The 13483-nt window shown below is 38.2% G+C and overlaps 1 long non-coding RNA gene across 1 annotated transcript in view; it reads right to left on the bottom strand.

Moving 5' to 3' along the window:
* Positions 1-238: 238 nt before the first annotated feature.
* Positions 239-13483, bottom strand: part of LOC147184266 (uncharacterized) — a 26650-nt gene continuing 13405 nt past the window's right edge. The window contains exons 2-3 of the long non-coding RNA XR_015093990.1: positions 6375-6720; positions 239-1284 (exon numbers count right to left, since the gene is read on the bottom strand). This is a non-coding gene — a long non-coding RNA (uncharacterized LOC147184266). The remainder of the gene's footprint in view (positions 1285-6374; positions 6721-13483) is intronic.

Here is a 13483-nt window from a genome sequence, read left to right as displayed (position 1 = left end):
TTTAAAAACACATTTTGCCACTTGCTACCGACTGAAAATGACATCACAGGTGCTCAGAGCTCAGGTAACGACCTATTTTCTGGGTTTGGTTATGTGAAGTGTTAGAGTAGACAATATTAAGTATTGTACTCTTTGCGTGTTCAATTAACTGAATGGTGAGATTCTGTTGAAGTTCCTTTGCAAAGGTTTTAATTACCAGAAGCTTCTGGTCCACATAAGACAAACCATCCAAGCGATGTCTCTGTTCAAATGTGGTGTTTTCTTTCCAGCTCACATCGTTATTTATTCACAAAAAGGGTTCAGAAAAAGGTCAGCCCACAACACACCTGGTTACAACTGAATACAAGAGAATCCGTTCCCATGGGTATAAATCAGATTAGAAAAAATACAATAATAATAAGCCTGACTCCCTTCCGACACAGCAGAATCCCCGGAACCTCCCTTTAGATTACGAATGAATAGACAGACCCGTTGCTCTTTCTCATGAAAGTAACACAGATAAGAATATAGGTCTATTCATACAGCCATACTAAATTAACATAATTATAAACGGCTAAAATATAATTTAAAACTAAAAAACAATGTTAATAACTCATCATTCCCTCATTTGAGCTCTTGAGAGCTCAACACATTAAAACATTTTTTTTTCAATGGTTGTGTGGTAAAAATAATTATCCTTAAAACATCCCTTTAGCAGAAGAGGAGGTAGTTTAGCAATCATATGACATTAAAAAACAATTTGATACATTTAAAAGATTTTTAGTGAAATAAGCATAGCATATGTGAGGCTTAACATAAAATGTTGTTCATTGAAAAGTGTCGCAATGTATCGGCAGACGAATATGTGTTCTTTGAAGGTCTTTTTTTTTTTTAATGAAAAGAGTGTCGCAATAGTTCGTCTCTTCTTTAAGAATTTGGGGTAGACTACCCAAATTCTTCGATTTGTCACCTGGGATTATTCTGCCCAAAATGTGACTGATCAAAGGAATGATTGCCCAAAAAAAAAGGCACTTGCTCTTGATCCGTTGACTGATGTCCTCAAACGGCAGCTCCGGAACGGCCGCTCCAGAACGATCACTGGGTCAGCTGACGTGGCTCCAGGTCGGAGGTGATAAGATTGATGCTCCAGTTGTGGAATTTCGTCTCTCCTTTCAACCTGAGAGCATCAGTTGATGAGATGGCCGAGCCTGGCACGTCTCCGGAAGCCTTGTAGACCAGATGTGGCATTTTCTCTGTGCAGAGAACTGCACAAGATTTCCTCACCAACCCCCTGGGGCCGTTCTCCTGAGTGCAGAAACTTTTCATTTTTAGTTTCTCATAAACTCACATAAATTTTATTTGGAGGAAAAAACCCTGATAGTTTTTGTTAGTTGGGATTAATAAATGTTATTTGATTAAGATCCATAGGTCCTGTGCTGTTGGAACAGGAAAATATCTATTTTTGTGACATTAAAATAGAGCCCAGCCCTTGATTGAGTTGAATGACATTCGCTCATTCATTAATATAAGACAGAGCTTATAAATATTTATTTTTCAAATAGGTTTTGTTCAATAATAGGTAATTTTTTACCATGACTAAATTTGTTCTAAATTTTCATAACTGTGCCTTTCATATCTTATTCTCTTCCCAGAATCCCATGACCGGCCGAATCCTGGCATGCTGGGAAAAACTCACATATATTCATATTATCTATACTCTTTTGCAAACACTGGGCTCCAAACATTACATTTTTCAAATATGATTCTGAGATAAAAGATATAATATAATATAATTACCTTCATTCGGCGAATATGCATTATTGTCCTTGCTTGCTTCAGACTTACTTTGCGATCGATTTCCTCTGATAGATTTCTTCATATTCAAACTGTGGATTATCATTTTCAAACTCATCCTGTCAATTGGAGTGTAGGCCGATACCCCACAACCTTTTTAATTTCGTTTTTAAGTTTGATTTTAATTTTCTAACTCGTCTACATTGGTTAAATTCTTAAACATAAACTCCCTCATTTGACAAAGATCCACTGATTTTTTCAAACATGTCAAGATAAAGGGAGGACAAAATAGAGACCTCATGACTCAAAAGACGTCATAAATAACTCAACCCTCTAAATCAGGCTATGAGATAAACAAAAGAGCTACAAAACACTATAAAACTGAGCATAAGCAGATACAACTTAAGACACTAATATATGATGACTTTGGGGCCATAAAAATAGAGGTAACCATATTACTCTAATTCTATAAAAAAAAAAAAATCTAATTTAGCCATCAAACTCTTAGTTAGTCTTTTACTCGTTACTACTCATTCTATTCTGTTATTTATTTTATACTATAGCTGCAGCTGGACGAAGTCCAAAAAAGTTCCTCACGGGGAAAATAAAAATATATCATATCATAACATATTAATAAAATTCCCATTGTACCAATTCAGAAACTGATTCTCCCAAAAATATAGGCAAAAATTTAGTAGGCTATAGATTGAAATAAATTTTCTCAATCCCTCATTTCAAATTTACATATGTCGTTTTCAATTTCCTGAAATATCTTGCTATAGATCACAGTTCCCCACTCAACACATTAAAAATGCCCTGCATATCACCATGTAGCATTTTACTGAATGGATCACATCTCATTCCGACCACCAACTTTCTTTGTCCAGACCCCCAGCAAAAGGCAGGACGGCAGCTGTTGTCAATGTTCAGTCCTGGCCAGCATGGCGGCTGCTGTGGCAGCAATGTTCAGAGCAGGCATTTAGATTTCCTCTGGATGCAAAACAGCCATAGGGGAGAAGTCACTAGAATGAGGCGTATACACAGTCACTGGGCATTGAGGAATTTGAACATCATGTTTTTTTTAGGCACAGGACGAGAAGACTGTTGCTCTGCGGCTTTTGACCTTTGATCTCTGCCACATCCATTCAGACGCAGTCTGCAATGTGGATCCGATGACACACAGTCTTTCTGAGAGCTCACCTGATCAAAAAAAATGCACACTCGTTGATACAATGCATTAAAAATGCCAGACTGAGGATATGGGATCATAGCAAGACAGTTCACTCCCTGCTTTCTCAAAAATGTTTCGTAAAAAACACAGCCTCTTTATTCATTTCTCTTTTTTTTTCAATACCCCTTCAAATAGCTACTAGCCATACAACGTATCAGCAGCTGGGGCGCATCCCGTTCGCAGTTTGTAATCAGTGAAGGCCATCAAACCCTCATCTGCCTTGGAACTCAAACATCAGTTTCTGAAATGACACACTCAGAGAAAAAACAAATATTAAAAATCATTATCAACATGTCAATTTCAAAAACATTCATAACTCCTTATTCAACTATCTTACTTCCAGCCACAGCTATACAGATGTAGGCATAATTATATCAACTCTCAAACAAAATGCCATTATTTTATCATTACTCTTTATTCATTTGTCCCGAAAAGGGAAAGTTAACAAATTAACCATCGTCATCAATCATTAAAGTGTAAAGATTTATTAGCTCAGTCAAATACTATTACTTATTTTATATTGTTTATCATTCCTCTCTTACCATTTTGACAAAAAAAAAAGAGTCCCATTACGAGGACACATTATGCTCACAGCGCACAGCCCAGCCCCCACCTTTTTTTCTAACCTAGAAACGGGGGAAGGGGGGAATCTTAACATTATAAATCGCAAAACCTATTTTATCATATTCCCATTAATAAAACAAACGCCACTATCACAACAGTATCATCTCACACAAAACAACACCAAACTTAGTTAAAATATTAAAGAAAAACAAACAAAATCCCCATATGCACACTTCTCACTTACAAACCCCCACCTTTTTTTAGAAGCTAGGTCACACACTCGAATGCATACGCACACACTCTTCAGTCATTATAATAAAAAAAAAATAAACGGTGTTATTCCTTCAATTCGTTGTCTACAAATCTTATAGCATTTAAACCGCAGCTTCGTACGGTAATTTCAATAAACGGGTAACTTTGAACAACCCATCCGTAAACTGCTCCACAAATGCTGGAGTCATTTTAGCATCAAATTCAGCCTTTTTTCATTACCAACAAAGAAAATACAAAAGTCTGACATACCATTTTGTCCAGCAAAAGCTTTTTATACAATCGATCCACAGTTCGTTTATTCATTGTTCATCGACGCTTTTATTTTTCCCTGAACCGGAAGCGCATTCAGGACAAACCATTCTGTATCCGGGTCGAAATCGCCTCCATTTTGTTTATAGTTTTTGATGTATACATTCGGTTTTAATACAGTGACGTCTCACTTTTAGTATTAATAGTTCAATATGTTAACACATATGGCCACACACAGACAGACATAAGAATTACGTGACCTCTCGTTTATACACAGCGGTTACCCAATCCCGCTGAGCTAAACTGTTCTCCCTTTATTGCAAAATTTTTGCAAGGCGCTTATTTTTTAAGAAATTTGTCACGCACTAACGAACTCAACCGTGGAACAAAAGGAATTCAAACGGGAATCCTGACCTCAAAACTACATATTGTAGAAGCGCCAACAAAATAAATCACGTAATCTCTCGATTGCAAATACAGTGATACAAAATCCAATCATTGCTGTAATCAACCTGGACCCCTTTCTGTTCAATTTCAAACAGGCGCTTTTTTTAAAAAACATATTACGTGTAAATAGGACTTTTTCAATAAGAGCCATGAACAAATATGATACTCGTCCCCAAATCGGCCAAAACTGCTTAAAAAGCAGAGCGCATACCATAATCTTCAATATATATTATGGTCTAAGGATTCTTCATAGCGTTGACGAAAAACAAAACAAATCAAAAAATTAACCGCTATTTCTTCCTGTACAAAAAAAGCTTCATCACTTCGAGTCTGCATCACGTCACCTTCAAATGCACCACTCCACGACGTGTTTAGTTCAATATCGTCGGAATTATCACAACTCACAATAGAACGACATCAAACTACACTCGTTCACACAGATCTCTTTTAAAATTTAGACAATTTTGGAAGACGAAAAAACCAGCTGCAGCGGACCAGACAGACAAAATTTCTTCTACGTGGATAAAGATCTCCACTTACCGGAATTAATATGGCGCCAGAAATTCCGCCCGTCAGGGAACGCCGCAGCCTGCTCAACGTCAACAACACCATCCGTTTGGTTCAACGGAGGAGACCATTCGTTATAATTCAGCGTCGGCGGTCACCATTTGTTAGAGTAGACAATATTAAGTATTGTACTCTTTGCGTGTTCAATTAACTGAATGGTGAGATTCTGTTGAAGAAGTTCCTTTGCAAAGGTTTTAATTACCAGAAGCTTCTGGTCCACATAAGACAAACCATCCAAGCGATGTCTCTGTTCAAATGTGGTGTTTTCTTTCCAGCTCACATCGTTATTTATTCACAAAAAGGGTTCAGAAAAAGGTCAGCCCACAACACACCTGGTTACAACTGAATACAAGAGAATCCGTTCCCGTGGGTATAAATCAGATTAGAAAAAATACAATAATAATAAGCCTGACTCCCTTCCGACACAGCAGAATCCCCGGAACCTCCCTTTAGATTACGAATGAATAGACAGACCCGTTGCTCTTTCTCATGAAAGTAACACAGATAAGAATATAGGTCTATTCATACAGCCATACTAAATTAACATAATTATAAACGGCTAAAATATAATTTAAAACTAAAAAACAATGTTAATAACTCATCAGAAGTTAGCAAACTGGCCATGATTGCTTGTGCTCGTTACCTAAGGCCTGAGCACACGTGTTGTCATTTTCAGTCGACAAGTGGCAACATTTGTTTTTGAAGGTATTACATGTACATGAAAAATAATGAAGGTATTAAATTAATTAGACAAAATATGATCTTCTTACTGCTGAAAATGGCTATGTGAGTCAAGTATCCCTTTAATTTATTGCTCGTGTTTGTTGAAAAAAATACTTGGGACCTTGAAAAAATAATTGCATATTTAATCGCAATCATAATGTTAAGGGAAAATACATTTCAACCCTAATCTCAAGGCACTAATATGTTTGACTCATGTGTCACAATTACATTTGAGTAATCCTTAGCAAATAAAATCAACAAAATTTCCCTTTCACATTTACTGTATGTTTTGGCAGCCATTTTGCACAATTTAAAACACTGGGTACATGAATGTTAACATTCCAACAATCTCCTCATGGCTGCTTTTTGGAGAGTCGTTTCCACACACTCTGCGCTGTGAGCGTGGATGAGAGTCTCACTGTTCATTTTGTTTCTCTCTGGAGCTTTCCTGACCTCTCGCTGACTGCCTTAGAGCTGCCAGCCAGGACTAGTAATGAGATATTTGCTCTGACAGGGCAAAGTGGGGAGGAGTGGAAAGTGCTATTACCTCATCTTCCATTGCTCTTTTCTCCCCTCACTTGTAAAGATTTGAATTCCCTTTGCTCTTCATGCCAGCTGCAGTGTCTCTTCTGTATTCCTCACACTTCTTCCCCTCTCTTTCTTGAGGTTTTATGGCATCTTTCTTTTAGTGACCCGCCAATCTTCCTCTTCTTTCTCCCTTGCTCTCTCACAACCTGCTTGGTGACTGTTGCTTTAAATGACAGTAGTGGGAGTGGGATGAGTGAAATTGAACGTCACGTGCACACGGCCAGTATTTTGGCTAGCTGGAGATTGCCTTCTTTTTCTTTCCTAGAACCCTGGTATGGCCTCCCGCTCTCCTCACTATAATGTGTCTGGATGGAAAAGATAAAGTCAGTTAGCCCAATAAACAATTCAGAATTTGCGTCAACATTTGAACTGCCATCATAGGTGTTTTTTGGTATGTACGATATGTGTGGCAGCACATGGCGGCATTGCCATGTTTTCGCCCTTTCTATATCACAGATTTATAAACGAGGGTTGTTTTTATTTATTTTTTACAGTATCAAACAGGCAAATACAAATGCAGACATGCTCACCTTTACTGTAGTACTGTGTGTTGTGCCATGCTGTTGTTGTTGTATGCGGTGTAACCAAGGAAGACGACACTATCCCTTCAGTGGAATATAGTACCACATTTGGCCATTTTCATATTATCTCACTCCGTAGTGTCATTCGTGTTAAAGTAGCAGTTGTTTGAGGGTTTATAATTACCGTAGCATCAGCGCTAATTGCCGGCATATGGAGTTTCACATTTAGCTTAAACGACTTTCATTAGACAAAATTGTATGGTTGTTTGTGCATTTGCTGTGAGTCATGGTTTACGCTGTAATTTATCCAGGTTGTTAGTAATCCACTCGATCTGTTCATGCTTTGAAAAAAAAACCTACTTTAAACATTAACAGAATATTACTTATAAAGTGGAACCTCGGAGTTTGAAAGTCTCGGAACTCGTACAAATCGGAGTGAAAAATGCCTCGGAGTTTGAACTCATTTTCGGAGTGCGAACACCCAAGTAAAGCAAGCTAAACCGAACGTACCTTGAAAACGGGTAACCGAGTGAAGCCGCGCGAAGTCGAGCAATGCCGAATGGTCACGTTGCGGTAGTTGAGACGATACGCTGCTCAGCCAGATTGTGAATACTCCCGGAGGTGCTCCATACTCGCGAGTGCATTTTGATTTTTCTACGACAATTTTCTTCGGCATGGGCTCAAAGAAAGACAACAGTGCCAGTGGCAGCAAAGAAAAACATACAGTTCTACGAACCACAGTGGAATTAGGAAGGAGAATATCGCACAGTTGTAACTACTGTCACTACTTCTGTAAATACCGGCACGAGGGCCCCCCCTTAGCTGTTCAACAATGTGCCTGACATTAAACAACATACGCAAGGACCACTTAGTAGTCTAACAATATGCCCAATGTAAAATACAAAAACTCAGCACTGAACTAAAGCTAGCATTAACATAGCATTTATCATCCACTGATGCCATCACACCACAACATGTAAGGTAAGGTATTGTTATTGTTTGAATACTGTACTGTACATAGCGACAATATGCATCATTACTTGTTTATTATTTGACTGATTAGTATCCCTCATGTGGAAATTGAAAGGATACTGTGCTGTATATATTTGACTGTTAAAAAGCATTTTACTTATTTACATTTAAGAAACAGGAGTTGAATTGGTGGACAGTTAACATATTTGTCTGCTGCAGAATTTGAACCGTGACCCTCCACTTGAAAAGCACAAAACCTCACAAATGAGCTCCATGCTGGGTGATGGACTACTGCAAAATGCTGCATATGGTGTTTATAGCAGCTACTCACAACATTACATTAGATGTGCAATCATTGGCTTCCGGGGCTTTAATGGATGCTTGAGAGTCTGTGAAGAAGTAATGAGTGCATTACTACTAATGGGAACTCACGCACGCGCACGCACACCAAACTCCAAAACAAATCCTGCTGCTACACTGATGCCTTGAAGAGAGCGGAAGGAAAGAGGCAGAATGTCGACTGCAAAAAAGATAGGTGACCGATTCCACCGCTCAAAGTCATCCCCAAAACAGCAAGTTTCCCTCAGTGGGACTGTGGTGTGCTGTGCAAAGCCTCTGAGCATTTGTCACATTGAATAACCTTTTGCTTACTCACTTCTCCCCTCAAACTCGAGTCCCTCCTTTCCTTTAATCCCCTCTCTCTTTCTATACGGCCTCCATGCACCATTAATCCATTCTTTATCTGCACTGCTCCCATTTTTCTTTTGCCCTTCGGCTGCCTCAATGTTGCCTTGTTGTGTCGGGGAATTATTCACAAGCAACATTGCTGTTAACAATACTGGGAAAAGCTTTGTTTTTTTCAAACTATGTGCATGCTGAAAAATTAGTTTGCATTACATTTTCTATATTGCTTGGTGGCCAGCCAATGAAAGGGCACATCCATCCATCCATTCATTCATTCATTCATTCATTCATCCATTCATCCATTCATCCATTCATCCATTCATCCATTCATCCATTCATCCATTCATCCATTCATCCATTCATCCATTCATTCATTCATTATCATGATTCACGGCATGAGTCTTAAATGATTCTAATGTAGCGGTACCTTGAATTGGAGTGTCCCAATTGACCAGTCTTTGGAGTCAGATATGCCACAGTTTAAGTGAAATGGGGGGGGGGGGGTCACAGTAACTGATGCAGTGATGGGTTTTAGGATTTTGACATTATAAAATGTGATAAACGTGTATACTTTCACTTTCACTGTAAGAGGTTTTACCGAGCCATTTTACACAGACCATTTAGAAGAAAGAAGGAAGTGAAAATACTTCATGGCCAAGTCAGTGTCCTGATTTCAAGCCATTTTGTTTCATTTCCCGCAGACAAACGACAAAACAAGCAGCAAGTGAAGATGACTGCAGTGAAAAGCTGGCAAAGCTTCTCCAGGGAGGAATTTGATGAGGTCCACGGGCTATTAGTGCCCGCAATGGATTCACAATTATGGTTTGCACGTGAAAATGAAGTTAAGACTAAAATGGTGCTAATGCTAATATGGTGTTAATACTATGAGTGGGGCTAGTAAAGTGGCCAGCATGTCAGGCAGGACAAGATGGCGGGCAAGCCGTGAGGGTTGTGCGATGATGATCATGTGGGATATCATGTGTAATGTTGAATCTGCCATTAAGAATGAATGGGGAAAATTAGGGTACAAAATCAAGAATTGTAGGTAGGGCGTGAATATTCAGAATAAGACGAATGGAAGAAAGAATGGTGTGAATATTTGGAATATGTTAAAATTGGAATGACGGGAATCAAATGAATTATGTGGAAGGAGTTGGATGCCAAAAAGTGCGAGGAATACCGTGTGTGAAGGCCGCAGCCTTCACACAATTAACTTGGTAAGTTATTAAGTTATCTGCAACTGTAGAGCCACTGTAGCTAATGTTTACAGTCATCTTACTGGCCACAGCATCAACATCACACAGATGCGTTCATAAATCCATAGAAGGGGCACTCCGCCCTTATAAGGGCGTCAACGTGAATTTACAAAGGCACGCTTATTGTTTTATTTATCAGATTGTGATTTAAGTCCGATGCTAAGGAGCTAGCACGTGATAGATGGGGAATGCTGTAACTTCTACACCATGCATCCACCCGTAAATTCTTGCTTCAATTCAGTTTATGCTGTGAGCATTTTTGTTTTGTATAAACTCAAAATTTGTCACCATATCCACAATACCGAGCATATAGTTAAGCATATTATCTCAATAAAGGCAGATTATTTGATGCAGCTTTTTTGTGCAAGTAGTTATGTTGTGGCTTGTTCGTGTGTCATCAGCAGTCTCCACTAATTGCAGTCAAGTGTGTTTCCATTGCTTCCATGCCTGTTTAAGCATCGTACTCCTACTCAGTGCTGCTTTTTGTCATGACAACGTCATGCTCCCTGATTTAGGAATATCCAATTAGCCTCCCCCTCGGAGATGAGAACGCTCGCCACTCCAATCTAATAAGCGCCCTTCTTCCTTAATTTGAATGGGAGCCAAAGCCCCAGATTACAGTAACTTCCCACACCAGCCTAACACACTCCAAACACATTTGACTTTTTAACAGTTTTGTCTTGTTCCCTCTGCTGCACCGGAGCTGCTGGCTCAAGTGTGAAGTTCATATCAGGTCATTGCTTTTAGATTTTTCGATTGTCTCCCAACAAATTTGGAATATAGTACAGTTATTGCTTGCAGAACTTTGTTGGCACCCTGTACAAAACTCTAATATGTTTATTTAAAATTCAACCATTTGTTCGAAGGTGGCTGATGTCTCAAGTTGTATAAATCAGGGTTAAAATAGTTAGGGATTTTTCATTATAGTTAGTTTTTATTTCATTTTGATAATTGATTATATTTTTTCAATCCGTTTTTAGAGGCACTTTGTTGCTTTTTAGTTCTAAAAAATGCTTCATTTTAGTTTGGGTTTTAGTATTAGTTTATTTTTTTATTCTTAAATATATGTGGTGTTTGTCAAGTGCAAACAAAAGTTAGTAAGTATGGTGTATTAAAGCCAAGTAAACAATTTGTCACAGTTTGTATGGAGTGGAGGACCCAAATGTAGGCAGGCAGGAGAACCACGGCAGGGATGCATGGAGTACTAAACTACATTTATTAACAAAAACACTGACACGGGTACTGGGTGAAACTCAAAATTTAAAAAATCAAAGTTCTGAAAAGGGCAAAAATCAAAGTAACAACAAAACACAAGAGTGGTGACAGGGACAATGATCCAACCAAGGCCAAACGAAACCAGGAAACTAAGCCCCCGTCCAGGCGGAAGCAAAGCCGGCTTCATTCCTCAAACAAATCTCGTACACACAGAAGCATTTCAAGACTTGCGTGTGTCTAAAAGAAGACGCTTTAACAGCTGTAATGTATATGCCAAGTCTAAAGTGGTGCTGTAGCGCAGCCACGGGGGGTTAACGGAAAGCGTAGAAGAAGAATCAGCGAAGAAGAAGAAGAATCAGCGAAGAAGAAGAACTTTTTTTCTAACTTTATTGCAATCTACAGAACAAACATGGCTTTGCATGTATCAAAACAACATGAAAAAGACAAACACAGGAGAAGTGACAATGGCGGGTGATTCAAGACCGCTTGTTGAACGTGGGAATAAAGAAGCAACGGCGTGGACGAGGACTGAATACAAGACAACTGAGGAGACAACGCGAGACACCTGGACAAGACACAAGTGGCTGGGGGAGATGATGGGATTACACAAGGGAACAGGACGACGAGTTCAGGTGCAAACAAAACCTAAGGAGCAAGACAGGACACAAAGCCAAAACAACAAACCTAAGCATGAGATACACAAATCATAAGACAAGTCAAACAATTGTTTGACCTTCCTTCTTTGATACAGCAATACCAAAATAAATACAACTAAAATGAACCATGAAAGCTCATCTATGATACAAATTGATGAAAAAAGACCAAAACAGACATTCCAGTTAGTTTTCTTTCTTTTTTTATTTTAAAAGCGTTTTTGTTTTTATTTTATTTCAATTTTAGTTTTAGTCATTTTATAAGTTTTTGTTAACTAACCTTGGTACAAATGCGTATGTAGGTGAACAATGGGAATGTAATATGACATTTTCCAACCATTTTGTCGTGAGAAATCAGCTTGTGTGCTATGGGAAATTATAAAGTTTGGTCCCAAAATGATTGATTTACTACAAAAAAAAAGTATCTTTCATTTATCTATGCCAACGATGTATAGTGACAGACATAACAATTTCACGTTAGACAGCAGAGGGTACATACATTGACCTGTGTATCAACTTTTTGTGGCATTCTTTGTTTGATGGTGAGCCATGAGATTTTTCTAACATTTTTTTTGTCCTGTTAATTGGAAATGTAACAAAGGGCTATCTGAATGCCTGGCGCGTTATAGATGCACCTGCCTGACCAGCATGGCCAAAATAGACCATTTCAATTGAGTGGCAAAATTGCGTGCCGTTTGCCTGAGCTGCACGGCCATGCTGATGGGCTTTTTGTTTGTTGTTTTAATTAAGCTATTTGTTCTTTTCAGCCTCCTCCTTACAGGTTGCTTTGGATGAAAAATAAAGCAAGACTTTTTGTGTTGCTTGGGGATGCAACTTAATGGTAGGGAAGTAAGACGCTGAGGGTGATGACAGAGTGAGGATTTGAAAATGTTCCTTGTTTCTTTCATTCCAAAAATAATAATTCTTTGGCAATTGATATGCTGTCCTGCTGCTATGACGGCACACAATTTACAAACCAAACCGATCTGCATCATTTGGTAAAAAGATGACTACGGTACAGTTTCATAGTGACACCACCATTTATATTTTTCCACAGGGGAAAAAGGAGGCATCCATTTCAGGCAAATGAAGCAACCAGCAATTAAAAATGTAAGTGTCTTTGAAAATACACTGTGCAGGAATCATTATTTCATGTTAAATTGTGTTACATTTCATTATCTTGGAATTCATTTGGAGCTTTTTGTGGATGCTACGGTCAAGAATATTTCTAACCAGTGTAATCTGAAACACAGTAATGTATGCATTCATGAATATATTCAAACAGTGGATGATAGTATATAAGACAAAAATATGCACACCCTCTCTTATAATTCAGCTCAGCAAAGTAAAACAGCAGCAGACTTTTCTCATTTAATTTTTTCCACTTGGATGAGTTAAGACTTGACCTGAGAAAGTTCATTCAATTCACAATAAGGTGGCTTTAACAAAAACTTGCTATGTGCACACAGTAAAAACAATTTATATAGACTCACTAAGGAGATTAGAAGAAGGGTGAGTTTGCCAATGTATAATACATCATATTTGTTTAATAATAACAGCAAAAGCAACATATATAATTGATTTGTCACTCCCAAGCAAAAAAATTTAAAATGCATTGCTTCTCTTTCTAATGGAATATAAGTATATATATATATATTGTACTACTTTTACATTAAATAATCTACTGTAGCTATATAAGATCATTTCCACATGCCCATCTGAGTCTGAATCTAAATCATGAGTGGAATTCTAATTTTGAATAAAGTA

Source organism: Leptonotus elevatus, chromosome 1 (assembly GCF_054856555.1).
Source record: "Leptonotus elevatus isolate MCC_2025b chromosome 1, RoL_Lele_1.0, whole genome shotgun sequence".
NCBI lineage: Eukaryota > Metazoa > Chordata > Actinopteri > Syngnathiformes > Syngnathidae > Leptonotus > Leptonotus elevatus.
Note: the sequence above shows the minus strand (reverse complement) of the source record. Positions and strands in the feature narration are given on the sequence as shown.